This window comes from Echinops telfairi, unplaced genomic scaffold (genome assembly GCF_000313985.2).
Source record: "Echinops telfairi isolate 266 unplaced genomic scaffold, ASM31398v2 ScPeMD7_23;HRSCAF=83, whole genome shotgun sequence".
Lineage (NCBI taxonomy): Eukaryota > Metazoa > Chordata > Mammalia > Afrosoricida > Tenrecidae > Echinops > Echinops telfairi.
In genome coordinates this window covers 45,455,873-45,463,034 of record NW_022103920.1, presented here as the reverse complement: position 1 = coordinate 45,463,034, position 7,162 = coordinate 45,455,873, and the positions used below count along the sequence as shown (strand labels likewise).

At 44.0% G+C, this 7,162-nt stretch overlaps 1 pseudogene; it reads left to right on the top strand.

The window, feature by feature from the left end:
* Positions 1-2,980: 2,980 nt before the first annotated feature.
* Positions 2,981-6,344, top strand: LOC123521523 (annotated as a pseudogene).
* The last annotated feature ends 818 nt before the right edge of the window (positions 6,345-7,162 follow it).

The window sequence follows — 7,162 nt, the reverse complement described above, 5'->3', positions numbered from 1 at the left end:
AGTGTTGGTGTGTTAGTCCAGGTAGACTAGAGAAACAAACTCATGGACACTGATATGCATATAAGAAAGAACTTTATATACAAGAGCAATTGTATATTAAGAAAACATCCCAGCCCAGTACAGGTTAAGTCCATAAATCCAATATTAGTCAATATGTCCAATATGTGTGTCTTCTTCAGACACACACAGCACATGCAATGATGCTGAATGCAGGAAGAAAAAAGATCACAAACCAGTGGGTGGAAAGTTTTGTAGATTTAGTGGTGGTGTAAGCATAACAGCACTGGCAGTGGTCTCCATGTGACTCCTTCAGTTCCAGGGCTCTAGCTCCGTGTGTCTTGTCCACAGGAATGTCTTGCAGAGAGTGTGTGTCCTGCCTCTAGAGCGCTATTTATCTCCTGAGCACCTCAAAATGAGGTCATCAAGCTGCGATCTGGTTGACAGGCTAAATTCCACCCCTTCGCTCTTAAGTCTAAAATTGACAACAGATTGTGCACTACAGCTGGTGAGAGGAGAGGCTCTGGGTGATGATCATGTGTTTGATATTTTCCAGCAATTTTGTCGGGATGAAAAGTATAGGGAAGTTAGTTGACTGTCCCTCCTTACAATAAAAAAAGTGATTAAGGAAAGTGATGATCTCAGAACCTCAGAATCATGTCTCAAGTGCTGAATAAATGATGTAATATGTTCTGCATGTGCTACAAAAGAGAGACCTCTATCCTCTAGTAATAGAGGTGACATTGATGAAAACCAAATGTAGAGTCTCCTCATACAAGTAGCTGAATTATAGTGTCAGCTGAATTGTAGGCCTAGAACATTGTCTGATATTAAAGTAAGGGCATTAATAAAAAAATTAATGGGACCCAGAAACACGGATGGGAATATATGGGCTAATGATCTGAAAGAGTAGGATATTGAGCTCCTAGTGTCTATAGAACCACCAAAGTCAATAGTTCCACCCCTCCCACCTAAAAGAATTAATCTACTATTAGTAAAACAATGCACACTTGAGCAGACTAATCAAACTGTGCATGCTGAAATGCCACATGGGGTTGGATCTGGGGCATTGCCTTGGGGAGATACCTTACAAGATATTGCTCTCAGAAATATCTCCTTTTTCCCTCTAGACCTGTCAGTAAAATTGTCTCAGAAAGCTCCTCAAGGCGAAGTATATACGGTGACTTAGGAAGAAGTGTGCTATTCTCATAAGGACCTGCTCAAGTTTTCTAATATGTATAGAGAAAAGGCTGGGGAACATGCATGGGAATGGTTACTAAGAGTATGGGACACTGGTGCAAGAAATATAAGATTAGACCAGTATGAGTTTCTTGATATGGGCCCCCTACGCACAGATTCTTCTTTTTTTTTTTTAACATTTTATTAGGGACTCATACAACTGTTATCGCAATCCATACACACATCAATTGTGTAAAGCGCATTTGTACCTTGTTTCTCAAAACATTTTCTCTCCACTTAAACCCCCGACATTAAGTCCTCATTTTCCCCCTCCCTCCCCTCTTCCCACTCCCTCATGAGCCCTTGATAGTTTATAAATTGGTATTTTGTCATATCTTGCCCTGTCCGACGTCTCCCTTAACCCACTTTTCGGTTGTCTGTCCCCCAGGGAGGAGGTCACACACAGTTCCTTGTAATTGGTTCCCTCTTTCCTACCCATTCTCCCTTTACCCTCCCTGTTTCGCCACTCACACCACTGATCCTGTAGGGCTCATCTGCCCTGGATTCCCTGTATTTTCAGTTCCTATCTGTACCAGTGTACATCCTCTGGTCTAGCCAGACTGGCAAGGTCGAATTTGAGTCATGGTAGTGGGAGCTGGGAGGAAACATTTAGGAACTAGAGGAAAGTTGTATTTCTCATCGTTGTTACATCGCACCCTGACTGGCTCATCTCCTCCCTGAGACCCCTCTGCAAGGGGATCTCCAGTGGCCTACTAATAGGCTTTGGATCTCTACTCTGCACACCCCCCATCATTCACTATGGTAAGATTTTTTGTTCTGATGATGCCTTATACCTGATCCCTTCGACACCTCGTGGTTGCATAGGCTGGTGTGCTTCTTCCATGTGGGCTTTGTTGCTTCTGAGTTTGATGGCCGCTTGATTACCTTCAAGCTTTTAAGACCCCAGACGCTATATCTTTTGATAGCCAGGCACCATCAGCTTTCTTCACCACATTTGCTTATTCACCCACTTTGTCTTCAGCGGTTGTGTTGGGAAGGTGAGCATCATAGAATGCCCATTTACTAAAAGAAAGTATTCTTCTTTTTAATGTCTCAGCTCAAGAGGTTAAGAGAGGATCTAATAGTTTATTTGGTTCACTGAAGCATGGGCTGCCAGATGGCCTAGATTAGACCAACTTGAGGTACCTGACCTGCCTTGGTACACTGTAAAAGAAGGTATCCAAAAGCTTAGGGAAATTGGTATGTTAGAATGGATCTACCAGTATAATCCCATAAACCCACAAGAGTAGTGCTGTGAGGACATACCTTTCACCAAAACATATGGAACAAGTTTGTGAATGTGGCCCCAGCATCTCTGAAGACTCCTGTGATTGATATTTTATGTATCAGGCTTAAAAGTGGGAACTGCCCTAATTGAACTACAACATTTGCCTATAATGGGGCTGATTGGGCTCCATGGTGGTAGGGATAGGTGCCAGCACTCAATCAGCAGAAACGGGGTAAGTATGGTTAATGTAATGGACAGCAAGTTTTCTGTAGTAATCAGAGCAACCTGTCTCATGTGGACTTATGACATTGGCTACTTAGCCACGGTGTCCCTAGGAGTGAAGTGCATGGGAAACCTACTAAAGATTTATTTGATCTATACAAGCAGAAGAATGCTAGATCAGGTGAACAGCAGTCCAAATCTAATCACCAGAATAGAGAGTCACAACCCCTCAATCAATTCCCAGACTGGAGCCAGTTTACAGACCCACAACCCCTTGAATAAGGGGAAGGCCGGGTCCCTTTGAAGAAGGACCCTGCTACATCTCCAAAGGTTTATACAATTAGGCTTTCTTCTAGCCTTCCCCAAAAGGATCTGAAGCCTTTTACAAGAGTTATTGTTCATTGGAGGAAAGGAAATAATCAAACCTTTTGGTGATTATTGAACACTGGCTCTGAACTGACATTAATTCCAGGAGACCCAAAATGTTCTGAAGGGCCACCAGTCAGAGTGGAGACATATGGAGGTCAAGTTATTAATGGAGTTTTAGCTTAAGTATGTCTCATAGTGGGTCCATTGGTCCCCACACCCATCCTGTCATTATTTCCCCAGTTCCAGAATGCATCATTGGAATACACATGCTTAGTAACTTGCATAACCCCATATTGGATCCCTGAAATGTGGAATAAGGGATAGTATGGTTGGAAAGACCAAGTGGACACCAGTAGAACTGCCGTTGCTTAGGAAAATAGTAAGCCGAAAATAATTCCACATTCCTGGAGGAATTGCAGAGATTAGTGCCACCATCATATTTGAAGGATTCAGGAGGTGGTGATTCCTACCACATCCCCATTTAGCTCACCTGTTTGCCCTGTGCAAAAACCAGATGTATCTTGGAGAATAATGGTGGATTATCATAAATTTAATGAGGTGGTGACTTCAATTGCAACTTCCATTCTAGATGTGGTTTCATTGCTTGAGCACATTAATACTTCTCCTGGTACCAGGCCTGGAGCTATTGATCTGGCAAATACTTTCTTCTCAATATCAATTTCGAAGGAGCACCAGAAGCAGTTTGCCTTCAGTTGTCAGGGGCAGCAATGCACTTTCACAACTCTCCCTCATGGATATATCAATTCTTTTGCGTGTACCATAATTTAGTTCAAAGGGACTTTGATCACCACAGAATATTACACTGGCCCATTATATTGATCACATTATGCTCATTGGACCCACCAAGGAAGATGTATTAAATACTTAGATTCATTGGTACATCTGTATGGAAGAGAGTGGGATATCAACCTAACGAAGATTCAGGCACCCTCCACATCAGTAAAATTACTAGGAGTCTAGTAGTGTGGGGCATGTCAAGATATTCCTTAAAAAGTGAAGGATAAGCTATTGCATCTACACCCCCCTCCCCTCCCCCACCCCACACAAAAAAAACTAAACAGGAGGCACAATGCCTTGTGGGATTCATCAGATTTTGGAGGCAACATATCCCTCATTTGGTTGTGCTACTCTGACCTATTTATCAAGTGGCATGAAAGGCTGCCAGTTTTTAATGGGCCCAGAACAAGAAAAGGCTCTGCAACAGGTTCATGATGCCATGCCAGCTGCTTTCCCACTGGGATCATATGAACCAGCTGATCCAATGGTGCTAGCAGTGTCAATCACAGATAGAGATGCAGTGTGGAGTCTTTGGCAGGCTCCTATTGGTGAATCACAGCATAGACCCTTGAGATTTTGGAATAAAGTTCTGTCATCATCTGCAGAAAACCAGCTGTTGGCCTATTACTGGGCCTTAGTGGAGACTGAACGCCTTACCATGGTCCACGAAGTCACCATGAGGCCTGAGCTGCCCATCATGAACTGGGTGCTGTTTGACCCAGAGTCATAAAGTTGGACATGCACAGCAATACCACTCCATTAAATAGACAAGGTATATATGAGATCAGGCTAGAGTAGGACCTGAAGGTACAAATAAGCTGCATGAAAAGTGGCCCAAATGCCCACAGTCTCCACTTCTGTCTCAGTACCTTCCTTCTCCCATTCTGCACCTATGGCCTCCTGAGGAGTTCCTTATGAAAAATTGACAGGAACAGAAAACTTGTGCTTGGTTTACTGATGGCTCTGCACAATATAGAGTCACCACTCATAAGTTAACAGCAGGATCACTCGAGTCCCTTTTGGGGATCTCCCTGAAGGGCAGTGGTGTGGGGAAATCCTCCCAACGGGCATAACTTCGAGCTGTGCACCTAGTAGTAGAGTTTGACTGAAAGGAGGAATGGTCAAATGTATGACAGTGTACTAATTAATGGACTGTGGCTAATGGCTTGGCTGTATGGTCAGGAAATTGGAAGGAACATGATTGGAAAATTGGTGACAAGGAGGTGTGGGGAAGAGGTATGTGGGCAGATCTCTCTGAATAGGCCAAGAAAGTGAAGATAATTGTGTCTCGTGTGAATGCTCACGAAAGGGTTACTTATGAAGAGGAAGATTCTAACAACCTAGTGGATAAGATGGCATATAATATGGAGACGAGTCTTCCTCTTTCCTCTGCCACTCCTGTTGTTGCCCAATGGGGACATGAACATGGTAGATAGGGTGGCAGGAAAGGAGGTTATGCATGGGTTCAGCAACATGGACTTCCAGTCACCAAAGCTGAGTTGGCCATTGTCACTGCTGAGTGCCCCATCTGCCTGCAACAGAAGCCAGCAAGCTGGTGGATGGAAGCAGCATCATTTTGTTCTTACTAGAGTAGATGTCTACTCTGGATATGAATTTGCTTTCCCTGCATGCAATGCTTCTGCGAAAACTACCAATTACGGACTTACCAGCGTGGCAACCCACACAACATTGCTTCAGATCAAGAAACTCATTCACAGTAAATGAAGTGTGGCAATGTGCACATGCCCCTTGAATCCACTGGTCATCCTAAAGCAGCTGGTTTGATGGAAGGGCCTCCTAAAGACACAATTACAGTGCCAGTTAGGATGCAACACATTGCAGACCTGGGACAATGTTCTCAGGAGGCTGTATATGCTCTAAACCAGCAGCCAGTATATGGTTCTGTGTTTCCAACAGCTAAGATTCATGGGTCTGGGAACCACGGGGTGGAAGCCAAAGTGGTACCACTCACTATTACTTCTAGTCATCCACTTGCAGCATTTTTGCTTCCTGTCCCTGCAATCCTATGCTCTTAATGTCTGGAGGTCCTAGTTCCAAAGGAAGGAACATTCCCACCTGGAAACACAGCACTGATTCCACTGAACTGGCAGCTGAGAAGGCCCCCTGGTCAGTTTGAGCTCCTCATGCCTTTGGGTCAACAGGTCAAGAAGGGGTTGCTGTACTGAGTGGTGTGATTGAACCTGAGTGGTGTGATAAATTGGACTGGTGCTACATAATGGAGGTAAAGAAGAGTTTGTCTGGAATCCAGGAGATTCCTTAGGTCATATTTTAGTACTACCAAGCCCTCTTATTAAAGTAAATGGCAAACAACAGCAACTCAATCCTGATGGCACTGCTAATGACCCAGACCCCTCAGGAATGAAGGTCGGGATCACCCCACCATGTAAACAAACCACAGCCAGCTGAGATGCTGGCTGAGAGCAAAGAGAATATAAAATGGGTAATGGAGAAAGGTAGTTCAACCACATGATCACTTGACTATTTCTTCTTTATATGTACTCTTTGAATGCCTTTCTCCTGTTCGTGTATACCAGACACAAATAGGTTCAGTGTGTTTTCATTTATATGTATGCTAGCTATATGATGTAAAGTGTAATTGTGATTTCAATAGTCTGGAAATTACATATGGCTAAAGAATTGTGCACAAGTGCCAAGTTGGCAAGGGATGGACTCTGATAGTTAGGTTTTCTGTGCCAACATGCACACATAGGAACATGTGGGTGGAGATTAGCCTGTCTTTCAGGTCACAGCTTGATGATCTCTTTTGGAGGTATGACAGAGATAAATGGGTCTTGAGGCAAGCTCCTTCCTCTTTTTCCCTCGTGGTTGGACTAGAGTGCTTCCTGAGTTAGCTGTTGTGTCTCTACACCTGTATTGTGCTACCTGTGGGATAAGCCAACCTGTGGACTGTGGTGGACTGTGTCACTGTGCCATGCTGTTCCATGACGTGGTGCCCCCCCACACACACACACACCTTGCTGTATCTACTGCCTTGCGCGCCAACTCCACCCATGATGCCACTGCTCCAGAGGCCCCCCCCCCCACTATTTACGTCGATATATTATGAGATTCACTGCAACCTGTTTTGCTATGCTGAGCTACTGGCCTCTACTACACCTTGACATCACATCATCCTACTGTCTGCCTTGGACAATCAGCCAGCTTGAGTTGGAAGGACCTTTAGTATATTAACTGTCCCATGAAAGTGAGTTGGACTGAGTTCTCTGTACTGCTGTGGACTAATTTGATGTTTAATTTATTTTTGATATAAAACCCATCTATCTATCA